Source organism: Corvus brachyrhynchos, unplaced genomic scaffold, assembly GCF_000691975.1.
Source record: "Corvus brachyrhynchos isolate BGI_N302 unplaced genomic scaffold, ASM69197v1 scaffold220, whole genome shotgun sequence".
Taxonomy (NCBI): domain Eukaryota; kingdom Metazoa; phylum Chordata; class Aves; order Passeriformes; family Corvidae; genus Corvus; species Corvus brachyrhynchos.
In genome coordinates, this window is record NW_008236209.1 from 3,457,528 (window position 1) to 3,480,461 (window position 22,934).

Consider the following 22,934-nt stretch of genomic DNA (forward strand, 5'->3'; position numbering starts at 1 on the left):
TCCCTACATTTATTCTAACTCCCTAAAACTTATATTTATTTATTTTTACTATACTGAGCTATAGGCTTTCATTCTTTGTGATGCCTGCATCAAACAGGATAACTGAGAAGTGTTAAAAAAAAATCAAATTGCTCAGAACACGTTTCCCCAGAGTGACATAAATCCTGGCATTTGAATGTTGTATTCTGTTACCTTACCCTAAGCAGGAAAATGAATGGCTCCTGCTAATACATAATCTTATTCCTGAGCAATGCTGAACAGCTTCCTCAAAATTATTGTGATGCCTGCATCAAACAGGATAACTGAGAAGTGTTAAAAAAAAATCAAATTGCTCAGAACACGTTTCCCCAGAGTGACATAAATCCTGGCATTTGAATGTTGTATTCTGTTACCTTACCCTAAGCAGGAAAATGAATGGCTCCTGCTAATACATAATCTTATTCCTGAGCAATGCTGAACAGCTTCCTCAAAATTAATTTCAGACAAGACAAATGATGTGGAGGAGCCAAGCCAATCCCCCCATGACCTCCCCTGGAGGCTTTTCCAAACTGCCACTGCTCCTGCTTGTAAAGCAAGTCATGGGAGCTGTCAGGGAGAGAGCCAAGCAGCCGGGGCAGGGAGCCAGATCCCGAGGCTGGAGGCGCTCCAGATTCTGCTCTCTCTGTCAGATGTTTGCTGATCGTCTTCCATGTGTGGGGATGAGGCTTCAGGAAAGAATTCCTGCCATAGCAAAGATCCCCAAATATGGTGGTTTAGATATCGCCTTGCATCAGATGCCTTTCAAATCTCTTGTTCTTGTGAAGTGCTCCCAGAGCTGACTGAGGCTGAGGGACAAAGTAAGAGCCCCATGGTGAGAATTTCCCGGCATGGATTCTGTGGGAGGTGTAAACTCAGAAACTCAGATGTGGCTGAACTGGTTGTTTATATTGTGGTACTTTCTAAGTCTTATGGAACAGCTTCATATCTCTTTATATTCTAATTTTCTATTCTGTAAGCAATGTGGATAGAAAGGGAGTCTGAGTGGTTTTGTGTCAATGTGATAACCATTGCAGAGGTTCTTTCTCCCCATTCCAATGAATCCCACAATGTGAGCAACAGAGAAAAAGGAACAATACTTAATAAACTTTGCACATTGCAGGGGAAGGAATTAATCTATAACACCAAAATGTTTCTTCTTTCTGTTAAACAATTACTTTTTTCCCATTCAAGCATATGGGGCAATATAGCTGATATTAGAGCCTATCCATGGCTTTGTTCTGCCCGATTTCAACATAACCAGAACAAAATGTGCTAAACTGCATTCAGCATTAACATCAGAGGGTGGCCCAGCAGACCACATGCAGCTTTTAATTAGACACATGCAATTCTGTGCGAGCTGGTTGGCTTGCACAGAGTTAAAGGAGAGCAGAGTTTGACCTTCCGACTGCAGAGTGCTAAATGCTGTGGCACTCAAGGCGTTGTAGTACAAACCACGCTGCTCACCTTCCCTTCCAATCCAGCCCGGTGTGGCTCTTGCCAACTGGATCCAATGAGCACCTGGAAAGGTGTGTTAAATAGTAGCCAGATCCCATTCTCTTAATTATGCAGCTTGCACCAGTGTGCTGCACTAAATCATCCTTGCCCAGGGGTGGTATAATTACTGCTGAATAGCCTAATGCTGAATAACTTAGTATACTAGAGGCAATAATTATTCCCTGAATGTGGCTGTTCCACTTTTCCTGTTTACTCATGTTCTTCAGAAAAATTATCCCCTGACTTCAGTACTCTTCAGGGCACTTCTGGTCCTTGCTTTGAGTATTTTGGTCACAAGCTCAGCCCTTTGAGAGTATGCTAAAAGACTTCTCTAGAAGAATGAAAATGGTAATGGAATAAATATCTTCAGTAGCTCTGTCATGGTCATGCTATTCATTTTAATTTAATCTCTACTGCCAACCTATTTCATTTTGAATTGCTCAAAATTCTTTTTTTTTGATTTGAAAAAAAAAAAAAGCTAAACTTACAAACCCCAATAACCAAAGGTCACTTTTATCTTTAATATTTTAATAACCTGGGATAGTTTGCATTTGCAACTGCAGGATTTTCATCAGATCCAATGCAAGATACGGCTCCATTTCTTTCAGGCACATGGTTCTTTGCTCGCTTTGTGCTTGGAGCGAGTGGGAGCAGCTCCTTGCTGTTATCCATCTCTCTCCACTTAGCTGCTTTTGTGCCATTTGTGTTGAATAGTGTGCTGATACTGGTGGGACGAGACTTTTCATTGATGCGTCTGAAGGCTTTTCAAAAATTCTATCCCACAAATGCTGCTCTGACAGGAGAATTTCCTCCAGATGAGAGACATTAGCTTTACAGAGAGGCATTAATATTAACCCTCCAAAGAGTTTAGCAACTGAATGTGTTTCAAAACAGCTATTATTTAATATAGTTTTAATTATTTAAAATCTGCATCGCAGTGCAGTGATTTTGAAAATTTTCCCTACTTTACATTGGAAATGTTCAGTTTAAGTTATAAATGTGTGGTGTTGATCTATCAGTTTGTATGTGGTAGTCTGGCCTCAGTGCTGTATGCTAATTATCTTGAGAAACAAGCATTGGGTCTCACTGTGATTTGACAATTAATTTTCCCTTAATTTTGTTTACTGTTGTCTGACTTTGAGACCTGAAAAATTCCCAGATGAAAGGAAACATTGAGAATAAAGAGTTAAGTCTATACAGACCCACTCTAAGCTGTCTGAAGGTGACCCCTGTGGCCTCGGCAGTGTTTATTTGCCCAAGGTGCAAAACTCTTTCTGTATGACCCCAAAGCGCATTTCTGCATTGCTGTGCATGTTTAAATGTTGCAGCAAACAGTTAAACTCCTGGCAATGGATTCTATTACTTCAGCAGACACTCATTCTAAACCATATTTGCTTATAACCTTATCTGAATAAAGGCTGCCCTGGTTCTGAAGTCTATAATGTTATTTCATTACCCTCACATTCAAACACGCATACAAATCTGACAAGCAGGAAATTCATTGGCTGAAAGCAACTTCCACTTCAGCAGCTGTATCTATTTTGGTGTATTGTCTTGGAGGCTGTGTCAACGAGCATCCCTATTCAAGTGTTCAGTATTCAAGTGCTGAAGTTTTTGATTGGAAGCAGACTAATATTAATCTTCAGTTATCAAAAAGTCTAATTCATCATCTATCTCCCCAAGTCCCCAGTAAAAAGAGCTGCTTTTTTTTTTTTCTTTTAACACTGACAAAAATGCATTTTTATTTGCTGAAGTAAGATTTTATTTAAACAAAATTACCACCCCCAGAACAGGATATGAAACTAAAGAACTTAAGTGTCTGATGTTATGGTATGTGAAATCAAAAGCACTCTCTGTACCTTGGAGACCAGACCTACCAGACGAAATTCAAGTAAACTAATTAGTGTTGAGCAAAGAACATTCTATATATTATGGCTCTGTGGGCTAATTTCACCCCTTTTCAGCTACTCATTATATAAAACTCCTTCAATCAGTAGGACATGAGGCACTGTACTGAGAGCAAGGTCAGTGAAACCAGACTCTTTTGGGATATAATGAACAGAGACAGAATTCTCCAAGGGATGTCCCTAATGTATGTCAGGAGCACAGCAGATCACAGAATAGTGATTATGTATCTGTAGGTCTGGCTTTTTTACACCCCCAACTGCTGTTCCCATATTTTCTTCTTGAACATTTCTAAACTGAATACGAGGGTTTAGCTGGAAGTTCTCCTTGTTAAACTGCCTCTTCATGGGAAAATGATAAAGGTGGATGCATGGAAAAAAATCACGAGTACATTCCTATTTGGTTAAAAACTGAAGCTGATGAGCAGCCATGTAATATGGCTTGGATTATTCCTTATTTTACGGAGGTATGTTTTTCATGGATGTCTTTAACTGCAGAATTCCTTCAAGCAGGCTGTCTGAACATGCAGAAGGAAGGGCCCAATAAACTCTAGTAAACTCTTCACAGACAGTAGGTCTGAGTTGCTGACTCATCCTAATCTATGTTTTATCTTTATTTATCTCTAGTAAAGACTGTGGCTCAGTGTAGAGTTAGATATTAACACTTCCAAACCCTCTGGGACTGTCATCCAAGATTTATAAACAGAGAGATTATGAAATCCTGCAGGAAACCCAAGGCAGAGGCAGGACTTATTTTGAATAAAAGAGGAATTGATAGTTTTCAGGAAATAATGGAAAAACCCAAAGTATAATTTATAAATAAATACCACATCTGATTCCAGCCACTAGAGACCATCTTCAATACTTACAAGTGACACTGACCATGCCATAATTATGCCTCTCCTGATGGGAGAGAGTTTTTAAAGTCCTTGCCAGGAGTTTGAGAGACAAATAGGACTCTCAGCCTTCACTGCTTCTTGAGAGTTGTTTATTAAGTCTTATCAGAGAAATAGAGCTACTAGCATGACCCAGATATAGCACAAAGCAGGGAATGCAGGAGAAAGCCCAATTATCAAGATTACATGGCCTTTTTAAAGGTAAATTAACCAATGGTTACTAAAAACATACATTATTTTCACTTTTCTACCAATATTTCGTAACACAGCCAGGAACTGTGGAATTCTTCATCCAACCACCCCAAACTACTTTTACTGCAGAATATGGAGTAGTAGAAGAAGAAGGTTTGGAGAACAGCAACAATCCTCCATTTTGATGTTTTTTGCTTTTATCTATTTACTATAATTAACAAACCCAAAACCTCTAAATTTTTCGCCCTGTGACAATCTTACCTAGTAGTCTATCACCTAGTTTACACCAGTGTAGATTCTAATTCTTCCCAGATAGTGGGCAGTTTTTTCCAAGAATGAAGGTCAAAAACAGTGCTGTCCAGGGGGATAAAACCCTTCAAAACAGGCAGAGAAATATTCTCTGCACTCTGGGTTCCTACAACAAGAGTTTTGCTTTTTGATTTACGTGGTATTTGTCAAAACGGTCTCAGCTAAGAAAATGGAAAAAATATTTAAAAAAAGAAACCAGCCAACCAACCAAAGGATAAGTAGCTTTAAAGAAAAGTCTAACACTTAAAAAATATTGTATATTTTCTCTTGAAAGCATATAAGAATTCTCTATGGCTGTGTGTTTTGAATGCATAAATGTTTGTTGAGTCTTGAAGTTAATGTCTTGTAAAAATAGGCAAGAAAACAAAAATGAATAGTGCATCTCAAAGCAAATTATCCATTAGATTTCAGAGATGTACTTGACCCATCAAAGTCTAATAACTTTGTGGAATCATTTTTGTTCCTTCAGGTTTATTTCATATACAAGAAGCATGACTCATCCATGTTGAGCATGGAAACAAATCTGTTTTGTTATACAAAGCACAGCTTGGTTATCTGGAAGAAGCAAATATATACATACACTTCTGATTTATGTCTGAAGACAAATATGAAGAAAATATTTGATTTAGCATAACCTTGTCAGTGTTTTCCAGGCTGCTTCAGTCACAGAGGCACGTGCACCAGTATGGTCTAGTTTGTCTCTAATGATTTTTGATGTGGTTATCCTTAAAAAGCAATTTTTCTATGAACTGCTAAAAGATTTCATACCCTGAAGTACCTCTACTTTTGCCATTCATAACTAAATTGGAACACTCAGTTTTGAAGTAATAGTTAGTGTGATTTATTATTTACCAAGGCAGCAATGAAGAAATGTATTTGAAAAGAAGCCGGTAGCAAATTACAATCGATTTGCACAATATAACAAATAAAATGTTTTAGGGAGGCAGACTTGCTGTTTGACGTGATATGTGATCCATAATAATATTTCCAAGATGTCTGCTTCTTTATTACTGTCAACAATTCATTAATCATCTTCCTACAAAGAAAGCAGCTCACCCTTCCCCCTTGTTCAGACATCTAAGAAGGTGCAGATTGTGGCTCTGTGATTTCAACCCGTGATTTACAAAATGCTGTTGTTTCAGTGAAATAACCACACAGAACTTCTAGGTGTCCATTTATGTGCCTTTGGAGTGAAGACATGTAAAATTGCTTATCCTGTGATGGAATCACAGTATGATTATGGTCATATATGTGGTGATATAGGGTCATTTTCCAGTAAGGTAAAAGAGTGCATTTTTATAACCAAAAAAAAAAAAAAAAAAGGGTTCAAATCATAGAACCAGAGACTAATTTGAGTTGGAAAAGGACCTGAAAGATCACTGAGTTCCAACCCCCCTTCCCATGTTTTACTGCATGTTTTCCAGCTTGTTTTCTTGCCCAGCTGGAAAAGGAATCAGAAGCCAAAGATGCCTGAGTTAAAAAAAATGTTCTAGCCCAGTGATAGTGATGTGCCTAAATAAGGTAGACTACAGATTAGGAAGGTTTGTTGATATCTCTGCTGCTTGGTATGTGTATTTCTCAGATTCTGTCGGACATTTCACTGCATCCTTGAGATAACAGAAAAGTTGCAGAGGAATGAATTTTCTGCTTCCAGTAAAGCCTAAATGAAAGATTAGATCAACAGAGATGTTTAGGCATGCAAAGATCCAGATAGATACTGACAGGATCATCAGAAATCCCACGTTTAGGCCAGTGAGTTTATTCAGAATTAAGTGCATTATCCATGTAATTCACTTTTGAAAATATCATCCATCACCAAGCTGGATGCTCAAATGCCACTGTAAATCTGGACCAAGCTATTCTTATTGGTAACCAAGACTGGGGGAAAAACAACTGCAAAATTTAAAGAATACAATGATACAAATAGAGCCACTGCTTTATTTTATCCTTGAACAAAACAGAGGCTACTTTCTAAACACAGCTCATTACTGTAGAAGAGATCACTCTGCCAAAAACACAGAGTAGTGCACTAAGTTATCTAAAAAGCCTCAGGAACTTCTTGGCCAGACAGCACAATCTGTTCAGGCAGCCCTTTGATATGCTATCAGCAGACAGAGAGCAATCTAACTGTGGCCATTCCCTCTATTACTCTCACAGACTGTTGTTGTTCCCTGGGTTGTGTTTCTGTGCATATCCATGCCTGTAGTAATCCTTAATGGATTCCCCTTACATGAATTCGTGCAATCTATCCTCAACCAGTGCACAGGCAGGGTGAAAATGTGGGCTTAGAACCCTTCATTCAATCAAACTGAGCTGCAAACTGCAAAATGGGACATTAGTAGCAATTAATTTAAGCCACCAGCAGAAGGCTTAACTCCTGTTCTGGCTATATTGTGCTCCTTGCAGAATAAAAATAACAACTGGCCACTACATCAGGACTGCTAAAGGATAGAACCTCCTCATTCAAGTAAAACAAGTTGCTTTCCAGAGGATGGAGTGAATAAAAGCTCTATCAAAATCTATAAGAATGTTTGCTGAGGCAGCTGTGGCTGAGCAGCCTTTTCATGTAATTATAAACAAGCACAATACTCATACCTTAATATATATTATGTATATTATATACAATTGCTGCTATTCATTGCCTTCATTCAAGGTGCTTCAGGGGAGACAACATGAGGACAGACAGTGTGAAAGAGCAGTACATCCCCAGAGCAATGTCTTACAAATTTTTCTTAATCATTGAATTTTGATTTGCACAAGAATCTTCCATAGGAGAAAGGGCTGCACTGTTTTTTGGGGTTTTTTTGTTTGAATGCAAGTCATTTGCTTTTGGAGACCTTTTTCATGGGTTTTTCCAGTCTTTAGTTTTGGAATTAAACTCTGCCACTTGGATGAGGCAGACAGGCAGCTAATTAGCCAAAAAATGGGCATTGAGAGCTCTTAGAAAAAAAAAAAATATCACACTTTTGTAAGTGAAATGATTGCTGAGGATATGGTATTGATTTGATAGTTTTGCAGCTGAAAATGTTTGCTAATTGGAGAACAAATTCTGTATTTTTATTCTCAGCACAGAATCAAGAAGCTTCTGAATTAAGCATCAAGAGTAAATACTTGCTGAAGGAAAAATGAATCCAATAAAAGCCCAGGATGTGATACTGGATGACACAGCAACCTGGCAGCCATGCTCTGGGCATTCTAAAACTGCCCTGGAAATGGACAGGTAGAAATAATAACTATGAATCCAAAATTAATATCAATGAATGCTAGTAGGTGATTATTGCTGGCCAAGCTAATAACATTTTTCAATTCTGTTTTTCATCAAAATGGCCCATGGGTTTATAAGTCCATCTGCCAGAGTGATTAACAATAAGATATAAAACCTTCTGATGTGTTGCTGTTATTTTCATAGAATTTTCTCTTTTTCTGACAAATCATTCTGATAGAAAGAAACTAGTAAAAGGATAAGAGGTAAAAGGGAGAGCTAAAAATCTTAGATGTTTCTTCAGAGCCTTAAAAATTCCAACAAAATATCTGAACAATCTGAGAATTAGTTTAGATTATTTTTAAATGGATGCCTTTTTTCATTTCCCTCTATATTTTTTTCATTAGGCAGTGCTAATCAGGTGTTGATGAAGTATTCAGGAAAGAGAAATCATATCCCAGTTCTGTTTCACAGGTCATTCAAACAGCAAAAAGTGTTTGGTGATCTACAGGGGCTGTATATTTGCAGTCTGCCGGTAAGGGCTGACAAGTGACACCAATCCCTTCCTCACGTCTCTCTGAATTTTCTCAGGTTTGTTTAGTTTTGTCTTTTTCTGTGTTTTGTTAGGGTTCTTTTAATAAATTTTCACCTCGATTCCAAATAAGGTATTGATATTTCTGAAAAAGTGTCAACCACTGCCTTGAATAATTTCAATAAATATATGTCCAGCAATTCAAGAAGAAAGAAGAGCCGAAGTAAATCCACCACCACTGCCATGCTGCCAGCCCGTTCCCCGCTTCACACCCCTCCATCCCCCCAAAAATAAGTTATCTATGGAGCTCTGGGACACTTGCTAGGAAGATAATGTAAAATATAGAGGTATGAATAAATAAGAGAGTGATTGTTTCTTCCAATGTGTGTGCCTTGTGCTGTTTTATGTCACTTTCATGTCCCTCCCTTCATCCCTACTGTCTCATTCCTTTTATTAATTGCTCTGCTTTTTCTCCCCTTCCTTTTTCCTGGCCTTTCTTCTGCAAAAACATAACTTCTGTTCAGCTCGTTCATTTTTTGCTCATTCATTATTTTTTTCTTCATTGTCTCTTGACCATATTAGGTCTCCTTTCCTTTACCCCGGAGAGACTTTTTCTGTTCTCTCATTTCACTCCTTGTGATTTGTCTGCCCCTCCTTCTGGCTCTAATTCTTCCAATTTCTTTGTCACATGAGCTCTGTCTCCATGACTCCCTTGCTCTGCATTCTGCCTCTACTCTTTCTTGTTATGGTCTTCTACATAAGTGACTTAATTATTTTCTCTCCTGCACAGTGCACAGCTGGCACCTCCAGCTCTATCCTCTGATCTCCATAGAATCACAGAACATCCTGAGTTGGAAGGGACCCATCAGGATCATCGAGTCCAGCTCCTGGCACAAGACACCCCAGGAATCCCATCATGTGAGGGCATTGTCCAAACGCTCCTGGAGCTCTGGCAGGTTTGGTGCTGTCACCATTGCCCTGGGGTGCCCTGGGTTCAGTGCCCAGCCTCCCTCTGGGGGAAGAATATTTTTCTAATATCCAACCTAACCCTCCCCTGACACAGCTTCAGGCCATTCCCTCAGGTCCTGTCACTGGTCACAGAGGGCAGAGATTGGAGCTGCCCCTCCTCTTCCCCTCACGAGGAAGTTGTAACTGTGATGAGTCTCCTCTCAATCTCCTCTTCTGCAGCTGAGCAAGCCAAGCACCCTCAGCTGCTCCTCACATGGCTTCCCCTCAAGGCCCTTCACCATCCTCGTTGCCCTCCTTTAGATGGTCTCTAACACCTTTATATCTTTTTTTTTTTTATTTTGGTGCCCAAAACTGCCCCCAGGGCTCGAGGTGAGGCCACCCCAGTGCAGAGCAGGGCAGTTCAGGACAACCCCCTCCCTCGACCATCCTGTGCTGCTGTTCCTGATGCCCCCCAAGACATGGATGTCCCTCCTGGCTACCAGGGCACACAGGTGACACATCCCACTTGCCACCTTCCTTAGCTGTGTTATATCATCACAGCTTCTGGGCCTCTTCTGGACCCTTCCAGCACCTCACCGCGCTGCACCTCCAGCTGCTTTGGGTTGTTCTAGTCAGGTATAAAGCAGACAGAATGGCCTAAGAGCAGGTTCCCTTTGAGAGCAGGCAGAGGAGCTGCTGCTCTGCTGCCCCAGGGCGCTGTCCCTGTCCATCGGAGCATGTGGGGCTGTGCTGAGGGAGGGGCTCAGCGCTGGTGCCTGCTGTGCTCTGATTGTTCTGCGCTTCCCAGAGCTGTGAGGAGCAGAGCGTAATTAGATCAGCAACGAAGCTTTTTACAGTCTGGAATCATTTGTAAGTCGCACTGATGGTTTTGTATAGTGAAGGGTTGATTTTATGTAGAAGGGCAGTTATTGAATTATGATATGTCAGTCATAATAATTAGTAAGGCTGTGCTCACTGCAGCAGAATGATGGGGTTGTTTTTTCCCTTTGGGCCTATCTAAACTGGATAACAAGCATTTGAAGTTTCACCTTCACATCCAAAGCCCTCTTCTGACGGGTTGAGGTCCATACTGGATCCAAAGCCTGGAGAAAAAGCTGGGTATCCCTAAAATCACGGTGCCTTTGCTGGCCTGTCCATGTGATGGCTGCATCCGCAGCAGCCTGTGAGCTCTCTGTTCACGCTGTTCAATTGTTAAAAGCTGGCAAGTTTTCCACTCATCATGACCTAAGTAGCAGCCACTCAACCACGCTTGAGCAGTTTGGGGACTAGCCCAGGCCAGGAACCATCCCCTACCAGGCAGTCGTGGTAGGACTGCCCAGCTTTGGCAAGAGAAGGACTCAGCTGAATGGAAATGAGCTGTGCCTGTTGGTCCAAGGGCCCCAAAATGGTTCCTGGATTGTTTCGCTGTGAAAACCAATGTGCTATTTTTAATCTGTTCAAATGCAGTTCTGTAGCCTCCCATGGACTTGCATTCAGGAAATCACTCACAATTGTCATTTTGTGTCTGGAGTGCCAGACTTGCAGAGGGATGGATTTAAATATGCCAATAGCAACAGAATTTTCTAAGAGTCAAATCAATTCCTCAATCCCTTCCCTGAATCAGTATGTGGATCTATTGCTTAAGATGTTATTTATGAGCTTAAATTGGTAAAATGAGCAGTCCTAGGCCCATATCTTTCTTATATATCAAATAGTTTTGTCTTTTCTTTGTAGTAAAAGTGAAAATATCAATGTTTTTACTGGTTTTGTTTGTGCTAGTTCACTTAGATGATTCATCTTACACCAGTGGAACTCCATGAAATGCTTCTAATTTACACCAGCCCAGGTAAAAAAAGACAACCATAAGCCACTCAAAAGGGGTTTTTTTTTTTATGTGATACTCAATTTTTTATGTAAGAATTCTTTCCTGTCCACTGTTTCTTCCATGTGCCTTTGAAATGAGAAAGGGCTGCTGTTGTCCGAGTGCTTTCCCATGCTCTTGTACAGGCAGGCTTTAAACAGATCACAACTTCTTAGGTACTGAAATAATCAACTTCCTTTTTTTTTTTCTCCCAGACTAATGGTAAGAAACTTTGGATGGGTTTTGGTTTCATTTTTCTTACATGTTGCCAATTTTGAAGATGCTTTAACCAGTGCTGTTACTAAAATCATTTCCAGTTAACCATGAAGTCCAACAAGGAATGTTCCTACCTCTATCAGAAATATGTGTGTGGAGAGTGTGCTTGGCATTGACCCATTTATTTCACCTTTCCCTGCAGGAAGAAATTCTTTATTTTATTCAGAAATTAATATTGGATGTGTTTGTTAAACCTTAAGTTCTACATGTCTGAGGAATTAAAAGTTCAAGATGACAATGTAAATCTCAGCATTGATTTCATCCCTCCTTACTCTGTAAGTAATGTTTATTCTTGGAGACGGGTTCCCATGTGACCCTGCTCTGGAAGTAATTACTGGGTTAGTGTTTAAGGCAGAAAGCATTTGTGGATTTGTCAGCTGCTAACACACAGGCTGACAGAAAATTCTCAGCAGATCTTAACTCAGATTTTCGCTTCTGCAAGACTTTTGCAGAGCGTTCTGATCACAAATTGTGCTTGAGATATCTCTATGCTAATCCCACCCATCTCTGTTTGCTACCAAAACCAAGTTTTTAATTCTCCCCACCCACCCAGTCGCATTTTCTCAGCTCTAGCTGCTCTCTCACAATGCCTCCTACACTGCCTGGCAGCGATGATCATCTCCTAACAGTGACTTGCATTCCAACTGGGCAGTTAGAGACAAAGGTGGTAACTTTGTTTAAAGTTTTATATTTAAGAAATCTTCAAAGTATCTTATGAGCTCTAATGACAGGGTTATCAGCAAACACGAAGAAAACACAATGTGAATTATTTATTCCTTCATCTACTTCCCAACTGAAAGGAAGTCAGCTTCTTGTTTAGAATCAAATCCCGGCTCTGCCAGAGACGTGCATTGTGGTGAAGGAGTCAAAGATGTGATGACAAAGCTATTTTAGCAAAACTCCTCCAAGGCAAATGTTAAATAATGTATTTATATTTAAGTACATTTACATAAAAGTAAATATAAGTGTATTTATATACACGTCTATATAAATAATATTTGTGTATGTGGTACATTTTCATATACACAGTTTTTATAACAAGCACATAAAGAGTTTATCTAAATATAGTTTCATTTTTTTGACTGAAAAATAAAAAAGTCTGTTTTTTTCTGTAACAGACTCCAGCACTTGACACACTTGATAATACTTTTTCTGCACTGGGATTTACAGAACACCAGAACTTCCTCCCATTACTTGGGATGAATTGGTCAAAGGCACATCAGAGTGTATCTACAGTTCCCTTTTAAAACTGGCTAACTATATTTTAAAAGCTTTAATCTTGGAACTTCTAGCTGGATAAAAGTCTTGGAAACAGAACATTCTGATATTTATGAGTTCCCCTGCTACCAAAACCTTACAAACCCAATACAATAGAGATTATGGAGATCCAGTTCCAGTGGTTGCTGATCTGTGGCACTTTGTTTTACATGGATTGTATTGACAGCTTCATCTGGAAGGGAAATGGAATAAAACATTCCTTTTCAATAAGTTAATTCTGTTATTGATTTTAGTTTTCATACCTATACACTCGTAGTTGTTCCCTCAGTACTTTCAGAATCCACAACGAGGTGCTGGTTGACTGAGGTGCTTAGCTTTATATGGCCTTTTAAGTTATCAAGCAATTCTTAAAAGTGATTAAAAAGAGTAATTGCCTAACTTAGTAACTCATGTAGAGTCTCTAAGACCATGTCTAAGCTATTCATCATAAAGGAAGCTTAGAATTCACTGCATTCATATTTTAAACAACCTGTCATCATTTATAATCTCAGTTTGCACTCCCCAATGTAAGAAGCAAGATAATGTGCTAGGGTATGATTAGATAATATTCTGGGTGCAACGGAAACAGAAGAAAAGCAGACACATACAGAAATAAGGCTACCACATAATTTTTAATCTGTTTAACAGTAATTTCCATCAGGATGTCAGATCAGGTCACATTTACAAATGAGCTGTGGAATCACTGCATGGAAGATCAGCTAAGGACGAGGCTGATACTAACTCGGAATTTTTGTTATTTTATCTGTTTAACTTCAATAAGGGAGGGGCGGGTCTTTCCTAATTCATAGAGACCAAATATTTTCTTATAAAATTCTGTTGCATTGATTCTGATGTGCACACCAGCCACATTTAAGATCCATCTTCTCTTAGTGGCAATTAAAATGTTGCTCAGCCAAGAAACACTGACCAAGGAGTCCAATTGCCAGATGAGGTGGGATCTTTTCACTGACATAGAAAACTAATTCTCTGTTCAAAAACTAGTCCTGCCTTCTGATCCTCAAGTTCAGTTACTCATTTTCTTTTTCTTTATTCTTGAGTACAGCTCAGCAGAATTTATTTTTTCTTGAACACGATGACCCCCAGTTCCAACTGTGCTGTCTAGGAAGGATTCAGCAGAACGTTTTATACTTTCTTTTCTGAAGTACCTCAGACTTCTTAATTATCCAAGTCATAATTTTCTGATCCAAAGTCACAGGAAAAGGACAAGCAAGGACTAGGTCTTGGAAATTATTAACATCAGCTTCACCCAAATATAATAAAGTTTTAATATACATTTTATTTTAAGTCTTTCTAGATATTTTACTTAAAATGAAAATTACTAAATTACTCCTTCAGAAAGTAAGAGTAATGTAGTCATTAAAACTGACTTTATTCAATTCCCTTTAAACACCCAGGAAAAGTACCCAAACACAAAAGGGAGGGACACCTTTTATTTCCAGCATATCAGAAGACAGTGGAGATTATCCTCATGGTCTGAAACCCAATGAAAAACTCACTTTCCAGATCCTCCTTAAGGAGTCAGGGAAAGACCAGAACCATGGAGGACAGATGCATGGGAGAGAAGAGCAATAATTTTTTGAAGTAGGATGAAGCCTGCAGAGCCTGGTCCCCATTAGATCCCAGTAACCTCAAAAAGTTAATGGCTCTGAAACACAATTTTTTTTATCACAATGCTCTTGAGAATTTTTATTTAATTTATATCCATCTCCTATGCTCTTATTGATGGAGTTGTTTGAATTTTCAAGCTTGATTATCCCTTGTATATCAAAGGAATGGGAAGACATATGTACCCATATAAAATCAGGGGGCATCATCTCTCTTTTGTGCTGAATAGATGCCATACAGCCAGCAGCAGATGGACAAGAACCATAAATCTTGTCCTGGCTCACTCAAAAAATATTTCTGGCCACACTTTGAAATTCCAGGTCTTTCCCTTAGTCCTAAAAAACCTTCTTGATCTTTGTCCAGGTTACTGAAGATTTAAGAGGGTCAGTGTCCTCCTTGGCTTCAGCTAAAATCATTTGTCCTTAGGCAGCTTTTCCTTACCAGCTCCAAAATCTGCTGGATTATTTTTGCAATTGGCAATTTGGCAATTTCTCATGTCTAAAGATGGCACAGATGCTGCAAACTCCTTTAATCACAACTGAAGATTCATTTTCTTTGTGCTTTGAACTGTTAATGTGCCATTTCTCTCCTTTACTGGTTATGAGCATATCACCAGATGATAACAAGCACCAATATAAGTTTAGGCTGTATGTCCTTTTATTTCTTGTTTTAAAACATGGAGAGGTAGCAGGCAGCTAATTTTTAATCGGGTTAGTTGGGGTTTTTTTTACATTGAAACCTTCATACTCTCCATGATCTTCTAAAGGAAACATTTAAAATCCGTTTTGTAATAGCTAAATATTTAATTGTTTTTAAAAGTAATGTATAGGTTATAAATCTTGTAACAAGTGTTCTCCTGCTACCTGGTTTTAAGAATTATTCACTGAAGCCAGGCAGAGCTGTTGAAGTCCCAGAGGCCCAACAAAGCGCTGATGACATTGCTACCAAAATTGTTTTGGAGATTTGGCTGTCACTGTTCACCTTTTGCTGTGAACCCACCAGTTAATACAGAAAAAAATCCACCTAAAGGGCTGTGGCTTCCCTTCTCACTGCATCTTTGTTTCATAATCAGGGCTTGATAGTGTGAACAATTTAGAATGTCTATATTGATTAAACCTTGGGAGTCTTCACTTTAAATTCTAGCTGGTATTCTGCAGACTATAATGAACATTACCGAATGCATGGTGTCTTCTGGGAAACACCTTGAGATTATCAAGTTTAATTTCCCCGAGGAAGTTCTTACAGCAGTGCAATCAAGCTAACTTTTGCTCCCTGTAATGGAATAAGATTTAATCTGCAATTTTTAAACCACCAACATTTCCTAATTTTCTTCTTTTAAAAAAGGAGCTTTGCTCTGGTTTTACGCTCCTTCTAGACTTTTTCCCATAGTGCAAGTAATGAATATTCCATCCCTTCTTAGTATGCTCAATGTGTACAAGCAGCTTTAAGCCTATGGTTCGTAAGGAATTTATGTCAATATTGCAATTAAATCCTGTCTGTCATAATAGGTGACCTTTAATCTAGTCTATATTGAGTCCCTAATCTCTCAGATTGTAACTGAGTGATGGAGATGCAAGACTTCATGAAAGAAAGGCAGATCATAAGAAAATAATTATTTTTTTGTGTAAACTGTGATTTTCCAATTACTGCTCTCAGCTGGGACAGAAAAATATCTAACTCCTGATATGTTCTGATCCAAAATTAATCCTTTTGTAACTGCACCTTTTTTGATTAAAGACTAATTTTTCTTTCTTCCAGACAAAATCCTCAACCCCTGTGGTAATTTTAATGTAATTTTTCTTCTTTCCCAGTATATCCTTACAGTATAGGCATACTGATAAGTACAGGCTTAAACACTATAGAGATATATTCAGATAAATAAGCATTAGATTTATATTATTATCTATAAATATTGCTTTGATGGCAAAATGTATCTGGCAAAAACAGCCCTAAATTGTGTGAAAGATTTCTTTTTTTTTCAATTTATGAAGTGAGTATCCAATTTTTAAAATTAATACTTTTGAGATATGTAAAAATGGCTGTAGGTGCTGAATACAGGATTTCAGGTGTGGTGACGTGGCATGTGAACAATAGAATAGGGGTAAAGCTTGAGTGACCAGAAATTTTTGACAAATACTGCTGGAAATATTGGCATCACAGAAGAGAATTTTTTTTGAGATTGATTGTGCTCGCAGGTCTGTGCTTGTGCCAACAGAACCATGCAAGGAAATTGTCAGTGGTCACAGGGATCTTGTTCGTAAAGTAATTTGAAATGTGATGCCCTAGAGTGCAGTATGAGAATGAGGTGTTTAGGGTTTTTTACTTAAACTACTGTTTTCTCCTAGTTATGCTTTTGCTTCTAATTTCTGAATTTTTTTATATTGCCCAGCATTGATAATAGTAGGAAACTATGTTCTCAAATTATCTTTGTAGAAATACATAATTTTCAGATGCTAAAGTACAGCAATGTTACTTAGGGCTACTACTGGATATTTTGAGCTTCCAATATCTTCTGTTTGGTGCTGGAGAGCACCAAATGTAAACCATTTAATTTAAATATCCTCCCAAGGGGACAGTTCATCAGTGCTTTGGTCACTCCTCTTACAGCAGTGGTGTCAGGATCCCCTTGAGGGAAAACGAGACAAATGAAACCAAATCAGGGTAAACAACGGATAGCTTCTTAATGAGTTCATACAAGTTTATTCTCTTTATTCTTCACTACACTGATATTTTTAAGACAAACAAATGAGCCTCCTGATCAGTGCATTTCCTGCCATGTCATAGAGCATTGTTCCTTTGCCCAGGATGAAGTAAGACTGGGGTACAAACCATGCAAATTTTAATTTACATCAAGAACAGCTTAAAAATCCATGTTTTGGAATTTGCTTTTTATAATCTGTATATTACAATACTACATTAATAAAAAGACAGTAATTTATATTTAAAACCCCAAAACATTTGGTTAACTTGTGCTTACTACTGTGGAACTTTAAATCCAAAAACTACAGATGGAATCCCTTGGGTTTTTTTAACCCTTGAAACAGAACTACGCTTATTTTGATATAGTCTCACTGAACATAAAGATTTCAATGATTTGTTTATATAATTTTCTTTTTGAATTCCGGGCGGGGGAATTGAGCTCAGAAAATGCCAGACTACCTCCTCTATTTCCTTTAAATCTACTCTAAGAAACTATAATAAGGACACAAATATCCTTTGTAAACTGCGACTGAGATCAGCTCACTTCATGCACTTAAAATTAGAAAAAAATCCTTTTTAAGGCTGAAGTATTCAAGTTTTCAATCCCCTTGGTATGGGCTATGTCAAGAGAGGGCCCCAGAGGAACTTGAAAGAAATCCATGCAATTGCCACCCATAAATGAAAGAAGTCTGATAAATAATTTTTGAAGGATTAATTAGAGTTTATTCAGGAGAACCAAGGGAGACAGAGACGCAAAAGCAAAAGGCAAAAGATTTTAATAAATGGCGTGTCAGTAGCTGTGGAAGGGGGCTGATAGGTGAACAGGGAGAAGGGAGGATTCCTTCTCTATTTCTACTTCAAAGAGACCATTAGAGACTTAGATTGGTTCTGGTGGAGTGAGAGGGATGGGTCACTGATTTGAGAGAGATCTGAAGGTACATCGTAAATGAAAAGCTTTAGTCAGTATGGGAATGAGACAGAGGCAAGAACTGAAAAAAATAACTGAAAATCACAAAGTTTCTTTTATAGAGGAGTGAAGTTCGGTTTTCTTTTAAGGCAAATGGGAAAGAGCTACAAAGGCAAGGAAAGGTTCCTTTGCCTGGTTTCTCCATACTGACACACCCAGGCACAAATGCAAGCATAAACATCACACTGATAGAGAAGGTAATCAAAGCAGTGGGAAGGCTGCTGGGTATACAAGCACGAGACCAAAAATGAGAGTTATGAGTAGTTAATGTCCATTTAGAAAAGCGGGAGATATGAAAAAGAGGGAATCTTTGATTCTGTGGCTGAAGTGTGACACTGCTACAGGTTGTCATGGGAAGTCAGTGGCAGCATGGCGCAATTTGCCAGCATGAGCTGAACGACACCAAGACTGCTCCAAAAGAAGTAGGAGGAAGGACACTTACCTGTAGAAGAGGACAAATTGACACATCCCTGTCTTGTGAGGGGCTAAAACTTCTTTTTTTCCCCTCTAACTGTACAGAAGTGGTTCACCAGGAAATCTCCGTAACGCAAAGATGGGCGCCTCTGTGTGAATACAGTCCAGAGGATGTCAGGTACATATTTACCCTCTTTAAGTAATTTTTTGCTAAAAATATTTGTCTCCTTGCTCTTCCTTGTAGCTCTTTGCTAAAAAAAAAGAGTTCCTGGTTCCTGATGGTGAATAGAAGTTTCATAAATGCCAAGACAATTTTGCAGTATGAATTTAAAACGCGTCTTGAACGAAAATAATTGATATTTTATAGGTAGGTTGTTCATGATGTTTATGTAGGTCCCTAATCACTTGAGGTATGTTGGAGGTTTTTAAGTGATACTCAGTTCTTTCAAATGAGTCAATTAATCTCCTGGGTGCACAGCAGCTCGACATACCTGGGGTCGCGGTGCAGAAAGTTATTTTTGTTGCTATCTACAGAATGTCTTGACATGCAGCATGTACCCACAGGGTCAGAAGAGTTGCCCTCTGATTACATGTACAATAATCTGGATCTCCCAAGGTATTTAAGTGGTTAATTAAATATCAAGTAATTGCTAAAACTACTAAGTGACATTTAATTAGTATGTTAATTGATATCAAATTTGCTCTCACTATCTTGTTTTATGTTAATAAAATCCCTAAACATTTCTTTGGAGTAGATTAGGAAACAATGTGCTCCAAATGTACTAATGCAAAACAGCCTTAAGCATCACTTTGCTTGTGGAACTTAACTTCTGACTTACATTTTTATCCCAGCTGTGATGCTTTCTCTATCTTTAGACTTACTATGAGCTCAGGGTATATTATATTGAGTAGCATAGACCTCTCTCGGTATGGATTTTGACTTTTTTAATCCTGTAATCTCTTAGACATCTATCGAAAGTGGGATAACTTAAAATGGTCAAGGGCTGCCTCTCTTCCCTCAGGTAGTGACAGGCAGGGATGTGGGGAGTGGTGAGTGCCTCCATGGCTGATGTCAGGGATGTATTTCAGCGCTGCCTCCCGGTGTGGAGTGAGGAAAGCTGTGCTTCACACAAGACACAGAGTTACCAGAATCACAGCATTAATTAATTGCCTGATGATTCTGCAGCAGCAAAATGCTGCCTCAGTGTTAGTTCACACAAGGAAGGGTGTTCCCCTCCTCCTCCCTGTGAGGAAACAGCCGAGCCTTGCCTTTCAGCTTGAGTCTTCCAAAAAGCTTCACAGTTCTAATATAGAAAAGAGATGTCTTTAGGCTTGGGGCCAGAAAAAGACTGACTGAACTCCAGAATGACAAGAGCCCCGAGCTTGTCCTTCCTTTCAACCACTAAAATGTTCCCAGTGGCCACATCAGGAACAGGTGAACTGTCCAAAGTTGAATCCACTAAGAGAAAAAGTTGTTTTCCTGCCATTTAACTGGAGAACACACTCGAAAAAAAAATCCTATGAATATTCATATGAATTTTTAAATTAATTCCTTTCAGCTGTGCTCATGCCTTTTGTGTGACAGCCTTTTTGTGGAGTTTCTTCTACGTTTTATTGGTGCCAATGCACAGAGAGAGTTGGTTTTACATCCAGGATCACAGAAAAAGCCAAGTCTAATTTATTCTCCATGAACATCCACACCCAATTACTTCAGAAGAGTCCAGCTGGGGAATAGGAACAATGGGGTATGACCATGCACAGGGAAACCACAGGGCTCTGATGCTAACCTTCCTCAGCTTCAAAATCCGGAATGTACATGGAGGCAATCTATGCACTGTAAAGGGAAGCTGGTAGAGGTGGAACTGTCAGAGAACTTTGAATTAGGAATAAAGAAAACCATGATCTGTTTATTCATGGATATGTCACAGAAAAAAAAAAAGGAGGAAAAATTGATGAAATAAATTATTCATTACAAAGTACTCAGCTCTAGTTATATGTCATCGAAATACTGCAATAGAACTAAGAATCAGCAAAATTATTGTGATAGGCAAAGTATGACACTGATTTTCAACTACTTTTGGATCAATTGGTTCGAACTTCTGTGGTTTCTTATGGGTGACGTTGATTTAGATTTCACAAACAGTTTCACACAATGTGTGTTTTAAGTTTCCCTTTGGTTAGATTGTGATAATCCCCATTCACTAATAGAATGGTTTTTAGTGAGTGAAATATTTGAAACCTTCTATATTATTGCTGAATTTGTATGTAGCCCTTCCACCAGTTCAGAATGTCCTCTGCAAAGCTAATACTGGTTGTACAACTCATAAACACTGAAGTAATGGTACATAAAATTGTAAACATGAATAATGCATATGAACAGCAGCCTATTTAGGTGTTCTGTAGACTTAAAATCTTGAAAAATAATGCACAAAAAAATCAGAAATGACACGTTTATCTATAAAAATCTTCAAACAAACTTGTCGCAGGAGATAAAAGCATTGCTACCATTTGAGTCCCCTTCTGCCTTGCCCATTAGCCCTCACAGATAGTGTCAGCTCCAAAAGTATTTTAAAATACATCCCACTCCCTTCTACCTGATATGGCTCCTTGTGGTAAACATCACCCACAATTGCTCTCTTATCTCCCAGCTGTCTTTCTCTGCTTTACACCTCATCTTATTCTGTGCCTCAAGGCCTTTGCCTCGAGCTTGTGCTGTTCTGTCTCTCCCTGCACCTTCGTGGGTAATCAAGCTCTAACTCCAGCCCTGCATCCCTCTCAGCTGTCTGTCCACCTGCAGCCTTCCCAAGCAATGAGGAAAGGCCATAGATCCCGATTTTCCATGCCTTTTCTCTTCCACAGGAAGCAGTTCCAAGTAATTTCCAAATCATTAGGTGAATGATGCTATTCTGAATGCCCTCAGGAACTCAGCAGAAGACAGTGCTTCCCGCCACAGCAAGACACAGCTAAGCAGCTTCTCACCCCAAACAGCAGCCCCAGCTCCTGCTGAGGGACTGCAGGAGTCACTTGGTGCCCAAACAGCAGCCCCAGCTCCTGCTGAGAGACTGCGGGAGTCACTTGGTGCCCAAACAGCAGCTCCTTGCTGGGAACCCCAGGAGCTCTGCAGGGCCAGAGCACAGAGCCAGCCTGGCAAAATTTGTCATGAGAGCCTGGAGAAGAGAAGGATCTGGGGAGATCTTAGAGCACCTTCCAGTGCCTAAAGGGGCTCCAAGAGAGCTGGAGAGGGATTTGGGACAACCTGGAGAGACAGGATGGAAGAAATGACCTTCAGCTGACAGTGGGCAGGTTTACAGTAGATATTAGGAAGAAATTCTTCCCTGTGAGACCCTGGCATGGGTTTCCCAGAGAAGCTGCAGCTGCCCCATCCCTGGAAGTGTCCAAGGCCAGGTTGGACGGGGCTTGGAGCAGCCTGGGATAGTGGAAGGTGTCCCTGCCCATGGCAGGGGGTGGAACGGGATGGGCTTTAGGGTCCCTTCCAAGCCAAACCATTTTGGAATTCTGTGAGTAACCCATTGCCTTCAGCTGTGAGTGGGAAGCCTGACCCTCCCCAGGCCCTGGAGCACAGAGTGTCCCGTGCCTGTGTCAGGACCTGCTCCTGGCTCCTGCAGTGCTCAGCTCTGCTCCTCCCTCTCCTTGGCCAGCACTTTACTGCAGCTGGTTGCAGCTTCTTTGTGCTCTGACAATTTCCAAACCTTACTGGATGCAGGTTGCCTCCACAGGCTGTCATGCTCCCTGGTGATTCCCACTGCGTGCTATAGACCTCGTACACCTTTATGGATGTCGAAAGAAATAAGTGTGTGGGTACCAAAACCTTCTGACAATGAAAGGACGTTGTACATACCCTGACTCTGACAGAGGGATGGCAGTTCTTCAATCTACATTTCATTATTTTATCCTTTGAATAATAGCATAATTACTTATTTGTCTTTGGTTTATCTTCTTTCACTCATGATCATTTTTTCTCTCGAAAAGATTAATGTTTGATTAATAATTTTGTATTCCAAAGTCTTCTGGTAAGGGCTGGAGTATGAGGAATGTCTCTCTTAGTTATGATTGCTGTTTGCTTTGAGTATGATTTTGGGCCTCTCTTCTGGGAAATTACAGAGCTGAAACACAGAATAGTACTTTGGGCTGTAAATCCACCAACACTTATGTTAATGCTTTACTGCATTGCTGGTGTTTCATTTTTGTTGCAAAATCAGAGAAGTGACCATTGTTTACCAAGAGTTAAGCCAGTAGTTTGATTATTTTCTGTATTGCTAATATGATTTCAATTGTTTCAATTATATTTGTTCAGGCATGAAATGCATTGTGGATCAT